The following is a 12,402-nucleotide window of genomic DNA, read 5'->3' on the forward strand; positions in this document are numbered from 1 at the left end:
GGGCAACTAAAATGGTGCATGGCCTACATCACAAAACTTACCGGGAAAGGCTAAAAGATCTTAACATGTATAGTTTGGAGGAGAGAAGGGAAAGGGGGGACATGATAGAAACTTTCAAATATATCAAGGGTCTTAACAAAGTTCAGGAGGGAAACATTCTTCAAAGGAAAAGAAGTATTAGAACTCGAGGGCATACATTGAGACTGGAGGGGGGGAGGTTCAGGGGAAATTTAAGGAAAAATTACTTCACAGAAAGGGTAGTGGATAAGTGGAATAGCCTCCCATCAGAGGTGGTAGAGGCTAAGACTGTAGGGCAATTTAAACATGCTTTGGACAGGCATATGAATATCCTTACAAAGAATTAAGGTTAAAAAAGGGTTGAGATTGCCTAAAGGATAAAATAAAAAAGGGGCAGACTAGATGGGCCAAGTGGTTCTTATCTGCCGTAAAATTCTATGTTTCTATGTTTCTATATCTTGGAACATTGCAGCCAGAGCTTTGTGGTGAATATGTCATCAGCTGCAGGCTGAGTATTGCTTGAGAATCTATACAGGAGTAACAGTAGATGGCGCTGTGTCCTAGCTTGTCATTGTTGTAATTTCTCTTTGTTGTTACAGTGTACAGTCTACCAGGAATCTTGTTTGCAATTTAACAGTGTGATCATGTCTGCAGCTGGTTTTGCATAAGGAAGGAGATTATTGTTCAGGGCATACCTGGCTGAACATTAATAATCTCCTTGAATGTCCAGGAGACTTTTGAATTTCAGATAGCTCTCCCAGACTCCCAGGAGAGTAGACCAGCCTCCCAAATCCTGAATACCATCAACTGTGAATTGGAACATTGTGACCCTGCTGCACAATGTCACAATGTCATAAATGTCAATACCTCGAAAATGCTGACATGGGTAGAATGTTGACGTATGATGTATCCTGCAACTCCACACTCCATTGTTTTAAACATTGATTATCTCCCTCTCTTTGATGTATTTGATTTGTTACGGCTAACGGAAAATTATATGTGAATGGAATCCAACATGGCAGCCAGCGACTGTCAGAGAGCCCGTAATGAGATGCCGCAGAAACTCACAAGCATCTAACAGATGTACTTAAGAGTACATTTTGAATTTTGTTATCCTAGTTAGGGTAAAAAAAGAAAAAGCGAGATGGCCAACACTTAAGAACATTAATGCCACGCACCTATGGTTAATAAACAGCCAGTTCAGACTTTATTTCAGCCTTTGTGACCTCCGTGCCCCCTTCCCGGAAAAGAATTCCATTATTCCTCCAATAATCTACCAGATCCAGGCTAGGTGCTTTGGCAGTAAATGGTCAGATTTATTAATCAGTAGCCAATTTCCTCTGCTCAGTCACAGTATACTGTGCTTTCACCTGAAATCTATAGGCAACACAGCCAAACCACCAATACCATGCTTAGTAAATATATAGAACGGAATGAACTCATTAAAATGCCTTTATGGGGGAGGATGGAGAGGACTGGGGGATATTTGGGATTATGTCATGACAATGTTCAAGAAAGTTTTAATTAATAACCAAACAGGTCCCCACAACACTTTGTTTCTACATCTATGTACAAAAAAAGGAAATATTTGGAAAAATAATGCCTATAGATAATGGCTGCATTACAGATAATAGTTGTATAATGGATTAAATAAATACCAAAGTGGCTTGGATCATATAAAATGCGAAGCAAAGCAGATGCAAATATGCTAAAACTGTGGCATGGCATGCTGGCATGTGTAGTCCCACAGCAGCTGGAGGGCTGTATGTTGTTTACCCCGCAACTAATTGCCGGCAAAAATCCCAGCAGCGCAGGGAAAGGCTATTCAATGAAATAGACTTTGTCTCGCACCAAAAAAAAAATCAGGATTCAGATGCAGAAACCCACTGAGTCTGCGTAATCAATGTTTTATTCCCACGCGTGAACACGATTTTGTGGTTTTTACGCAGACGTTACCTTGCAGCTCCATGAGCTGGTAGGTTTAGGCGACTGCGGGCACTCGCGAGCAGGGTATTCTCCACTAACTGAATACCTCCAGTGCGTCAATTAGTCACGGGTTAAACCCTATGGCTAATTGAATCCCCCCCTAAATTCCCTATTGCATACCCACACACGCAAGGGCTAATTTTTGTTGGGAGCCAATTAACCTGCCAGTATATTTTTGGATTGTGGGAGTAAACCGGGGTTACCCGGAGGAAACCCACACAAGCACGAGGAGAATATACAAACTCCACACAGTTAAGGCTGTGGTGGGAATCTAAATCAGTGCCATGAGGCAATAATGCTAACCAATACATTGCGAGGGATGTACTAAAGCACAAAATGCTGTATTCCCATATGTACCAAACTTAACGCCACCTGTAGCTGGCATAACCCAATAGAACCATATGGGCTTCTCTTCACAATTCCCCCTGAGAGGGATTCAATCCCTCCCAGCACCCACGCATGCGCAGAATGGTTCCCGAGTCATAAACCTGGAAGTTCAGTGATCGCTCTTATTGGGAGAGCCGTCCTTTGCAATACTAATAAGTACATACCCGATAGGTATGTATACGATAACTAGCGGGATGTACTGTGATGCTTAGTACATCCCGCTCCCTATCTGTGCGCTCTAGTGACAGTTAGACAGGGCTACTATTGATGAACAGTCACGGAAAAATGTTGTACAATGTTAGGGGCAGTGGTCTGACCACCGTCAAGGTATTTTTAATAGGCTGCTGATAAAACGAGTTTAAGAATCTTCTACAATGTAGTTTACAGCCGTCAGCGAAGGCAAAACAAATGTGGATAAGAGGATAATCTCCTCTAAACTGTACAACTTGCTTTTTCTGTCAGAGATCAGATAAATGTGAAGTGTCTGTAAACCAGACGGCTGTTATTAGTGACAATAAAGATAATGGGGACATCGCTGCGCAGGGTCTGGCGTCTGTCGTGCGTTTACTAAACAGCGCTGAGATCTCTGAGGACAGGAGTGGCTGCGCATCTCTTTACATGGCGGTCTCCTGTACTCTGTGGTTGGTGCTGCTGGTATATGGATGCAGCTGGATTCAGCACATGTCTCGCCTTAAGGCGTGAGAGCCATGTATCAGGAGAGGAACGTGCGGCAATACAGTCTGCCCCATCTGCACCCCATCGGTTAGACCTCCACAGTAATATTACACATCAGTTATTTGTTACAGCTTTCTGGTAAGAGGCGTTACGTTATTACTACGGAATCTTATTCTTCTGGTTTTATTCTTCCAGTCCACTGAGACGGTGAATGGAATCGTTAATAAACAGATGCTGCGAACACGTTCCGGTGCTTGACGCTGCCACCGTTGGATGAGTAATGAATATTCATTAGCCTGTGTGTTGGGATACTCTGTAGTAAACAACACAATTACGGTATAGAGTGAATACAGTTTTAATTCATGAACCTGGCAGGTTAACGTACAGATGTGCCCGCGATCCTCACACAATTGGAACATTGGCGAATTTCCCAACTGTCTCGATTTTGGCGGGTCAGGACCGATTCGCGGAACTCTAGAAGGTCGGGGTCTCATCGAAAAGCGGGCGTTTCTGGGCATATAAGGCCGAGGTTTATATGGATCAAGGCAGGATTTGGGAGCATCGTGCGTCAGTCTTATTTTCTTCCTGATTTTGCATACCTGAACATTGGACGGCATGCATTAAGTTACACAGTGGTTAGCATTGCTGTCTTACAGCACTGTGGCCCTAAGCTCTATTCCAACCAGGGTCTCTCTGTGTAAAATCGATACGACCTCCCCGTGTTTAGGTGTGATTCCTTCAGGGGTTCCAATATGCTCACGCAGTCCAAAATCACACTGGTAGGTTAATTAGCTTCTGAGGAAATTAATTCTAGTGGGCATTTGTGTTGTAGAGAATTAAACTGTAAGCCACACGGGATAGGGGGGATGTATCAAGCCTCCGAAAGAGAGATAAAGTGAAGACGTTGTCCAAAGCAACCAATCAGCTTGTAACTAGATCTCCTCTTCTTTCCTCTTCTCCTCATTTGCTCAGTAAATTAAATACGCCAACAAATACCCTTAAAAGCGACCCAACGGCATTTGTGTTTACAAATGTGCGGGAAACGTCGACAATCTACATCCTCCTGCTGTCGTTGTGCGCTCAGAGAAATATTTTCCATTTCACTGCTTGCAAATGTAACCTCTGCTTTCTTCATCCATCAGGAAGGTAAGAGACACGAGTTGCTGTGTTGCTGTACGAGCCTCTATTCTCCATCAGGCTTTCAGTGTTACATTTTCTGTGCGTAATGTTATGAATTATGAAGAGATGTGAGCGGAACGTCTCTGAGAGTCTCTGAACACGTCAGTACTCTATGCCCATGATACGGTACAGCTAGTATAGCTCTATGCATGTTTCATTGGAGATCTGCTTAAAAACATAACATTTTTAAAGCAGGCAATACAGGATTTCTGCCAGCGCGCGTTTGTGGCGCAAGAACACAGCGTGTGTGACGGAGCAATGGTACAAAGTGGGCAAGCCGCGCTTTGGGCAGCATTGCATCAAATAAAAAAAACATTTTACAGAGCAAAATAGCTGAAATATGATAAACATTTAGCCAGGGCGCATATTAGTGGGCACTGAGCAGAAGGCCACTTATTAAATATACCAGCAGGCCTCATCCTATACTTTTAATGTGACACATTTCACAGCTTCCAGACACATTTGGGCGGAGAAACGTTTTTCCAATTTAAAACAAGCCTTGAACACACATGGAGTAATGATTTGATGTCTCCACAGCCTTATGATTAAGCTGAGCCAAACATGAGGAAAAACTGAGCAGTATTTTAGGGGGGCTATGTACTAAGCTTTGGAGGAGAGAGGTAAAGTACCAGCCAATCAGCTCATCGCTGACATTTTTCAAACCCAGCCTGTGACATGGCAGTTAGACACTGATTGGCTGGTACTTTATCTCAGTCCAAGGCTTAGTAAATAGACCCCTAAGTACTGCAATGCCACCCCCCACCCAAACACCACTTGAGCACTGGAAGCGATGACCTATAGGTGGTATTTATCATACATAAGGGCATATGTATCAAAGCTGTTTTTGCGTTGTATGTGTTTTAATAACTTTTTTTTCTTCCGTCAGATGTATCATATGTTTTATCGTATTTTTATCGCATTATTTTGCCCACGTTTGTAATAACACAGAACAATTCTGGAACCATAAAAATTACCTGAACTGCAACAATTTTCATATGTATCAAAATCTTACCTCTGATTTTATTTTTTCACCTCATGGTTTCTGTAATTATCGGTTTGAAGGTGTCATTTTGAACAGAAGTGGGTTTTTGTAACCTTTTCCTGTAATGTTAATGTAATAATCATAAGCTAAAAAAGATAATATTGTAACTTTTTTTGGTAATGTATTTTTCCTCATTTCCAGCTTTCGCACCCGCCAAGTAGCTTCTTACCGGCGCAGCCTAGCTGCACTGGCAGGAGGCTACCGCCGCGTTCCGGGTCACAGTGGCTGCGTGTGACGTCATGCAGCCGCCACGGCCCGCCCCCGCAACGGTCCGGACATGCCTGCATTGTCCGGACTGTGGCCCACCAACGGCGTTCTAGCGTCGTTGGCACGCCCCCTCCCGCCCCGCTACCGCCTCTGCCTGATTGACAGGCATCTCACTGGGCCTCACGGGGTGTGCGTGCGCACTCCCCGAACGGCTTCAGACCGCGATCGCTGCCACTGCAGTGATCGGTCTGAATTAGGTCCTAAGCTCATTGTGCAGTAATCAGACTGTTATCACATTTGCCTAAAGCCAATAAAAATGTGATAACAATACGATTAAAATGCAAAAAACAGGAAACAAAAGCAAGTAGTTTATCGTATTTTAATTTCAGCCAGTTCAACACTGATACAGATCTTGTATATCTCACATATACACTTAGGGGGCCTCTAGCCATGACAAGGGCCACACGTTACTATTATTAATCTCAGTAATACATTAATATAATATATTAAACCAATGAAAGAGACACCTATCCTATATAATAAAAGGCTAACGCTACTTCTACCCTCTATTGGGGGAATTCAAGTATTTTGTGCACCGGCGCCCACTCGATGGTTCCCGATGGCGCAGTTCATTACTGACATTACAGTGATGTTGTTCTGTCATTTTCACGGGCTGGTAACTAGTATGTAATAAAATAGCAGCAATGCATTATAAACAAGCGTTACATGCTATAACAAACAAATATGACACAAAAAAAGCAAGAAGGATCTGTGGCTACAGGGTGAAGGCCCCAGGGGCAGAATGGTGCCCCAGGACCACCTGTTGCCCATCAATAAGCTAGGATACGCTCATCACTTTTTAGTTCTTGCCAGGAACAGCTGTGTGTCTACCAGGGCCGGATTAAGGTCTGTGGGGGCAACAAACGTGTGGGGGTCCCCATCTACACCTGGGGGAGGGGTGGGGGGGGGGAAGAGCAGCATGTCTCACCTCCAGCATCCACAGTCTGTCCCGCCCACCTGGCAGGACCCCTGCTGCTCCCATTGCACTGCCCTCTGCAGTGCCGCACTGTCTCCGCTGCTAGGCCCCCTGCTGTTCCCATTGCACTGTCCTCTGCAGTGCCGCTCTGTCTCCGCTGCTAGGCCCCCTGCTGTTCCCATTGCACTGCTCTCTTCAGTGCCGCTCTGTCTCCCCTTCTAGGCCCCCTGCTGTTCCCATTGCACTGCCCTCTGCAGTGCCACTCAGTTTCTGCTACTAGGCCCCCTGCTGTTTCCATTGCACTGCCCTCTGCAGTGCCTCTCTGTCTCTGCTACTAGGCCCCCTGCTGTTCCCATTGCACTGCCCTCTGCAGTGCCTCTCTGTCTCTGCTACTAGGCCCCCTGCTGTTCCCATTGCACTGCCCTCTGCAGTGCCTCTCTGTCTCTGCTACTAGGCCCCCTGCTGTTCCCACTGCACTGCTCTCTGCAGTGCTGCTCTGTCTCCGCTGCTAGGCTCCCTGCTGTTCCCATTGCACTGCCCTCTGCAGTGCTGCTCTGTCTCTGCTACTAGGCCCCCTGCTGATCCCATTGCACTGCCCTCTGCAGTGCTGCTCTGTCTCCGCTGCTAGTCTCCCTGCTGTTCCCATTGCACTGCCCTCTGCAGTGCTGCTCTGTCTCTGCTACTAGGCTCCCTGCTGTTCCCATTGCACTGCTCTCTGCAGTGCCGCTCTGTCTCTGCTACTAGGCGCCCTGCTGTTCCCATTGCACTGCTCTCTGCAGTGCCGCTTTGTCTCTGCTGCTAGGCCCCCTGCTGTTCCCAATGTGCTGCCCTCAGCAGTGCTGCTCCTGTAGTGAGACCATGCTGTCCTCCATACCGTCACTTCGGTGGATCCGTCAGGGTCCAAGGAGCAGTGACCTCACCAGTGTGTGGGTTAGGAGCCAGTAATGGCACGGGCTCACCTGGCAAATAGCAGTGGCCAAGTCTTGAGGACAGGGTGTGGAGCTCCCTAATGTGTGGAGGCCACTGGGGAGACTGCCCCTGTCGCCCCTCCTATAATCCGGCCCTGCTCTCTACGGTCCCACCACCCTCCTGCAGGCCACAGCCCATAGTGCTCCATCCATAATGATCTGCACTGCCGTAAGAGCTGACATGCAGGGACGTACGACCCAATACCATTACTGCTTGCAGCCATTTTGGGATCTTCTATGGGAAACAGGAGTACTAGGCAGAGGCGAAAATGTGTTTTTCTTTATAATCAGTGACCCTCTTCTATAAACAACCACAAGACCCATAATATCCACTCACATTAAATGCAGCACATATTCTGTATTCTAGTTTCCATGCACCTGGTTGTGGTGTGTGGTTAAAACATTCCATCCAAGAGCTGCAGTAACGTCGCTGGTGCACAGCCCCTAAGCATATCACATCAATAGTGGTTTACAAGGCGACAGTGAGTATTTCATGACATTGCGGGGCCTGTGTGCTACCTGAGGCCGATTCGTCACAGCAGGGCTAGCTTCCAGCACGTGGGCGCCCGTTCCTCGCCGAACATTAAACTACAGTAGTGAATCAAGAACCTGCTGAACCTTAACGCGGCGGTTTAAAAAGTTTCCACTTGAAAACCAGACAGCTCATCACTGCGAGGAGGACTGCAGGAAGCTCACAGTGGGGGATAATAATGCACACCCCCACACCAGGCTCTGCAGATCATCGCATCCACTCACTTTTTTTATAATGTTAAAATCAGTTTATTTCTTATTTATTTGCTGCAGAACCAGAGAGATGCACATATGAAACTTAAAATATTCTCTTTACTCTCCTGAACTTCACCTAAAGGTGCACCTGCCACTTCAACACATGTTGCTGCCTTCATCAGTATTCTTAGGGATGCAGCCTGTGAAATTAGCAGGAAGAGTGCCTCATGCATATTTGTTAGAGCTCATGAATATTAATTGCCTCATGAATATACCGTAGGTGCAGCCCATAGGATGACTGCCTGTCCTGTGTGCAGACAACAGGTAGTGCTGTAAATAACACAAAGGATGATGGGTAATTCTGCTTTGCTTTTTGCCACCTGATAAAACGCCTGGGACCCCGGTAAACGGGCTATGACAGGAGAAATGAAATCTCTGATTTCTCCGGCGCTAACACTTTGATAAATTGAATTGAGTAATTGACCTTTTTTCCGGGAGGAAAAAGTACACGTTTGAACTAATGGTGGTCATATAACATGGAATATACACAGATGCGTTTCTATAGAGGAGGAGGCCTGTGTGCAGCCCCCTCCTCTCTAGCTGGCAGCTGTACCAGAGTCTAAAGCGCATGCGCAGATCTCTGGCAAAATGGTGCGGCAGCCATTTTCCCAGTGATTTTTCTACTGCATATGGGCGAAACACTGGGAAAATGGCGCCGCACCATTTTACCAGTGATTTCGGCAGCGCTGCTGCAGCGCCGCGGGACTCCGAAGGGTAAGTATGAAAAATAATGGGTGCAGGTTGTGCGGTGTGGGCCCCGCCGCACATACTGCACCCATTATAGATGCACCAGTGAATATACAAGATTTGGCATTAAAAAAAACAAACACAAAAACTTATGTCGGCCACTTCTGTGTCGGCCATTGTTGTGTCACCTTTTAACCATGTCAACCTTTTGTACCTGTTGACGATATGTTGTCGACCTATTGACTATCTAGACATTGTAGATATATTATACCACACCGGCTTACACTGGCCCGTCGATCCTCCACCTAAGTGCTTTCACTACTGTAACACTAAGGGGTCTATTCATGAAGCAGTGAAAAGTGTGGAGAAGTGAGTCTGTGGAGAAGTTACCCATGGCAACCAATCAGCTGCTCCGTACAATTGTATAGTATGCAAATTATACATGTTACTTCAATGCTGATTGGTTGCCATGGGCAACTTCTCTGTACAATTGTATAGTATGCAAATTATAAATGTTACTTCAATGCTGATTGGTTGCCATGGACAACTTCTCCACTGGCTCACTTCTCCACCCTTTTCACTGCTTCATGAATAGACCCCTAAGTAAGGGTACCTAACCTGTTCTGTACCTCTGTGCGGTAACTGTGAGGGAGCCCCCGGGAGGTAAAAGCAGCCTCGCAGGCTGTCACATCAGTGATAAATTGATCACCATAGTCATACTCAGTAGTGTTACTCACGGCAGCTTGTGGTCATGCTTCTCCCCCAAACAGGAGTCACATGAGAGGAGCCCCCACCGAACGTCTCATGTAGGGGAGGGGCGGTTGTAAGAATAATTTGAGCCGATGTGGAAATCCCCTTTAATCACTGATTATACCAGAAGAGCTCTGATATAGAGGAGCAGAGACATTCACGGGATCCGGTCGTTTTATCGACAGTGTCTAGGTCGACAATGTCTAGGTCGACCACTATAGGTCGACAGTCACTAGGTCGACATGGATGGAAGGTCGACAGGGTTTCTAGGTCGACATGTGCTAGGTCGACAGGTCTAAAGGTCGACATGAGTTTTTCACATTTTTTTGGGGGGGGGGATTTTTTCATACTTAACGATCCACGTGGACTACGATTGGAACGGTAATCTGTGCCGAGCGAAGCGGTAGCGGAGCGAAGGCACCATACCCGAAGCATGGCGAGCGAAGCGAGCCATGCGAGGGGACGCGGTGCACTAATTTGGGATCCCGGTCACTTTACGAAGAAAACGACACCCAAAAAAAAAATAATCCTCATGTCGACCTTTAGACCTGTCGACCTAGCACATGTCGACCTAGAAACCCTGTCGACCTTCCATCCATGTCGACCTATTGACTGTCGACCTATAGTGGTCGACCTAAACATTGTCGACCTAGACACTGTCGATAAAACGAACCACACCCGACATTCACATAGGATAGATGTAATATCACGCCACGTAGTAACTTACTGCACCCTGACATCCTGGCCTTTCCCAGCACCTGTATAATAATCCGTCACTTGTGACTGCGGCTTGGCATGCAGTCGGAGGGGATGGATGAGTCTGATAAAACTGGCTGCAGCCTTCCATTTCTAATTCAGGTCACTTTTAAAACACAGCACCCAGTGGCAAGACGCCAGCAGCCGTAATATGGTCTGAGGCTTCCCAGCCTCGGAACACACTGACCCTCTAACCATTGCTGCAGCTTCATTCGGTCACCAGTGGTCAGAGATTCCGCACCTCTAGGTTAGGGTGATGTGACTTTGCCGCAATGTAATACAGTAATATGGCTGGGGGCAACAACTGCAAGAAAAATATACTCCTTCTCTAAACGGGAACTCTTCCTTATTAACTGAAGACTAATGGCCCCCATACACTTGTGTGATGCCCCACGATGCAACATCACAGGGCATCGCAGCGGCAGTTCATGATTACCATGCGATTAGGGAAGCCAACCCCGGGCCATTTTTTCAATCCCGGGTATTGGGATTGAAAAATGGCCAATCCTGGAATTGGCTTTTAACTATGTGGCCGCCCCGCCCCGCCCATCCCGCACACATAACTAACCGTATACCACGGGCGGGCGGGAAACTCCACATTCTCTCCCCCAGCAGCGGCTAACGGCGCAGCGTGACCTCATGCTGCGCCGGGGGAGCCGGAAGGAGGAAGCCAGGCAGCGTCTGAGCGTCATGTGCACGCTCAACGCTGATCCCTCAATCCCGGGATTGAATCCTGGACATATTTTGGACCTAAATCCCCGAATCACGCTGATCCCTATCCCGGGACTGGCCTCCCTACATGCGATCATTCGATAGATCGCATGGTAATCACGTGATGGGCACTTCACCATTGAGTGGGAGCGGCCCGGCGGGTGCCCATCGCGCATCGCAGTGCGATATATTTCGTGTGTTTTTAAAAACACATGCAATCGCACTGCGATGCGATAAATATTAAGTGCAGCACTTAATATCTTGGGACGCGAGATTCGACCGGCGTGTCCGCGCATCGCGTCGCATGGTACCTAAAATGTGCATACAATCCTTCGATTTATCTCACAGATGCGGACGAAATCGAAGGATTGTACCTGATATCTCACAAGTGTATGGGCTACATAAGACATACGGACAATCCTTTGTTACTGTATGTATGGGGGTCATTCCGAGTTGATCGCTCGTTGCCGATTTTTGCAACGGAGCGATTAATGCGAAAATGCGCATGGTGCGCATGCGCTAAGTATTTTAGCTCAAAACTTAGTAGATTTACTCACGGCAGAACGAAGAATTTTCATCGTTGAAGTGATCGGAGTGTGATTGACAGGAAGTGGGTGTTTCTGGGCGGAAACTCAGCGTTTTCACGGCGTTTGCGGAAAAACGCAGGCGTGCCAGAGAAAAACGCGGGAGTGTCTGGAGAAACGGGGGAGTGGCTGGCCGAACGCAGGGCGTGTTTGTGACGTCAAACCAGGAACGAAACTGACTGAAGTGATCGCTAATCGTTAGTAGGTCCGGAGCTACTCAGAAACTGCTAAGAATTATTTATTCGCAATTCTGCTAATCTTTCGTTCGCAATTCTGCGAAGCGAAGATACACTCCCAGAGGGCGGCGGCCTAGCGTGTGCAATGCTGCTAAAATCAGCTAGCGAGCGAACAACTCGGAATCACCCCCTATATGCATTAAATTAAAAGAAGCTCCGGATATAGATTATTTATTTACAATAGATCTAACATATACAAGCGAAAGCTGTAAACATAGGGTAATTCTCTGTGTGACGCACGGGACATTTACATTCATACAAGTACATGAACTGTTTCCACGGTATACCACAAATACTTTTTGTTTTCTAGGGACATATTTATTAATATTATTTTTTATTTTCACATTATTATAGTATTATTGAAATGTATTAAAGGGCTTTTGGAGCAGTTCTTGGGAAAAACTGCTCCAAACCTTTCAATTCCCATTTTTTTAATAATCAGATTGCATTTCCC

At 46.5% G+C, this 12,402-nt stretch overlaps 1 protein-coding gene across 4 annotated transcripts in view; it reads right to left on the reverse strand.

Moving 5' to 3' along the window:
- The window catches only part of PRR5 (proline rich 5), a 172,822-nt gene that overhangs the window by 144,245 nt on the left and 16,175 nt on the right, over nucleotides 1-12,402 (reverse strand). Inside the window, exon 1 of one of the 4 annotated variants that reach the window (XM_063928907.1) lies at nucleotides 5,258-5,327. The exons of the other annotated variants lie outside the window; for them this stretch is intronic. The gene's annotated coding sequence lies outside the window, so the exon portion shown is untranslated. Of the gene's footprint in view, nucleotides 1-5,257; nucleotides 5,328-12,402 lie in introns of those variants that run through there. 4 annotated transcript variants of the gene reach the window in all.

Source organism: Pseudophryne corroboree, chromosome 6, assembly GCF_028390025.1.
Source record: "Pseudophryne corroboree isolate aPseCor3 chromosome 6, aPseCor3.hap2, whole genome shotgun sequence".
Classification (NCBI taxonomy): domain Eukaryota; kingdom Metazoa; phylum Chordata; class Amphibia; order Anura; family Myobatrachidae; genus Pseudophryne; species Pseudophryne corroboree.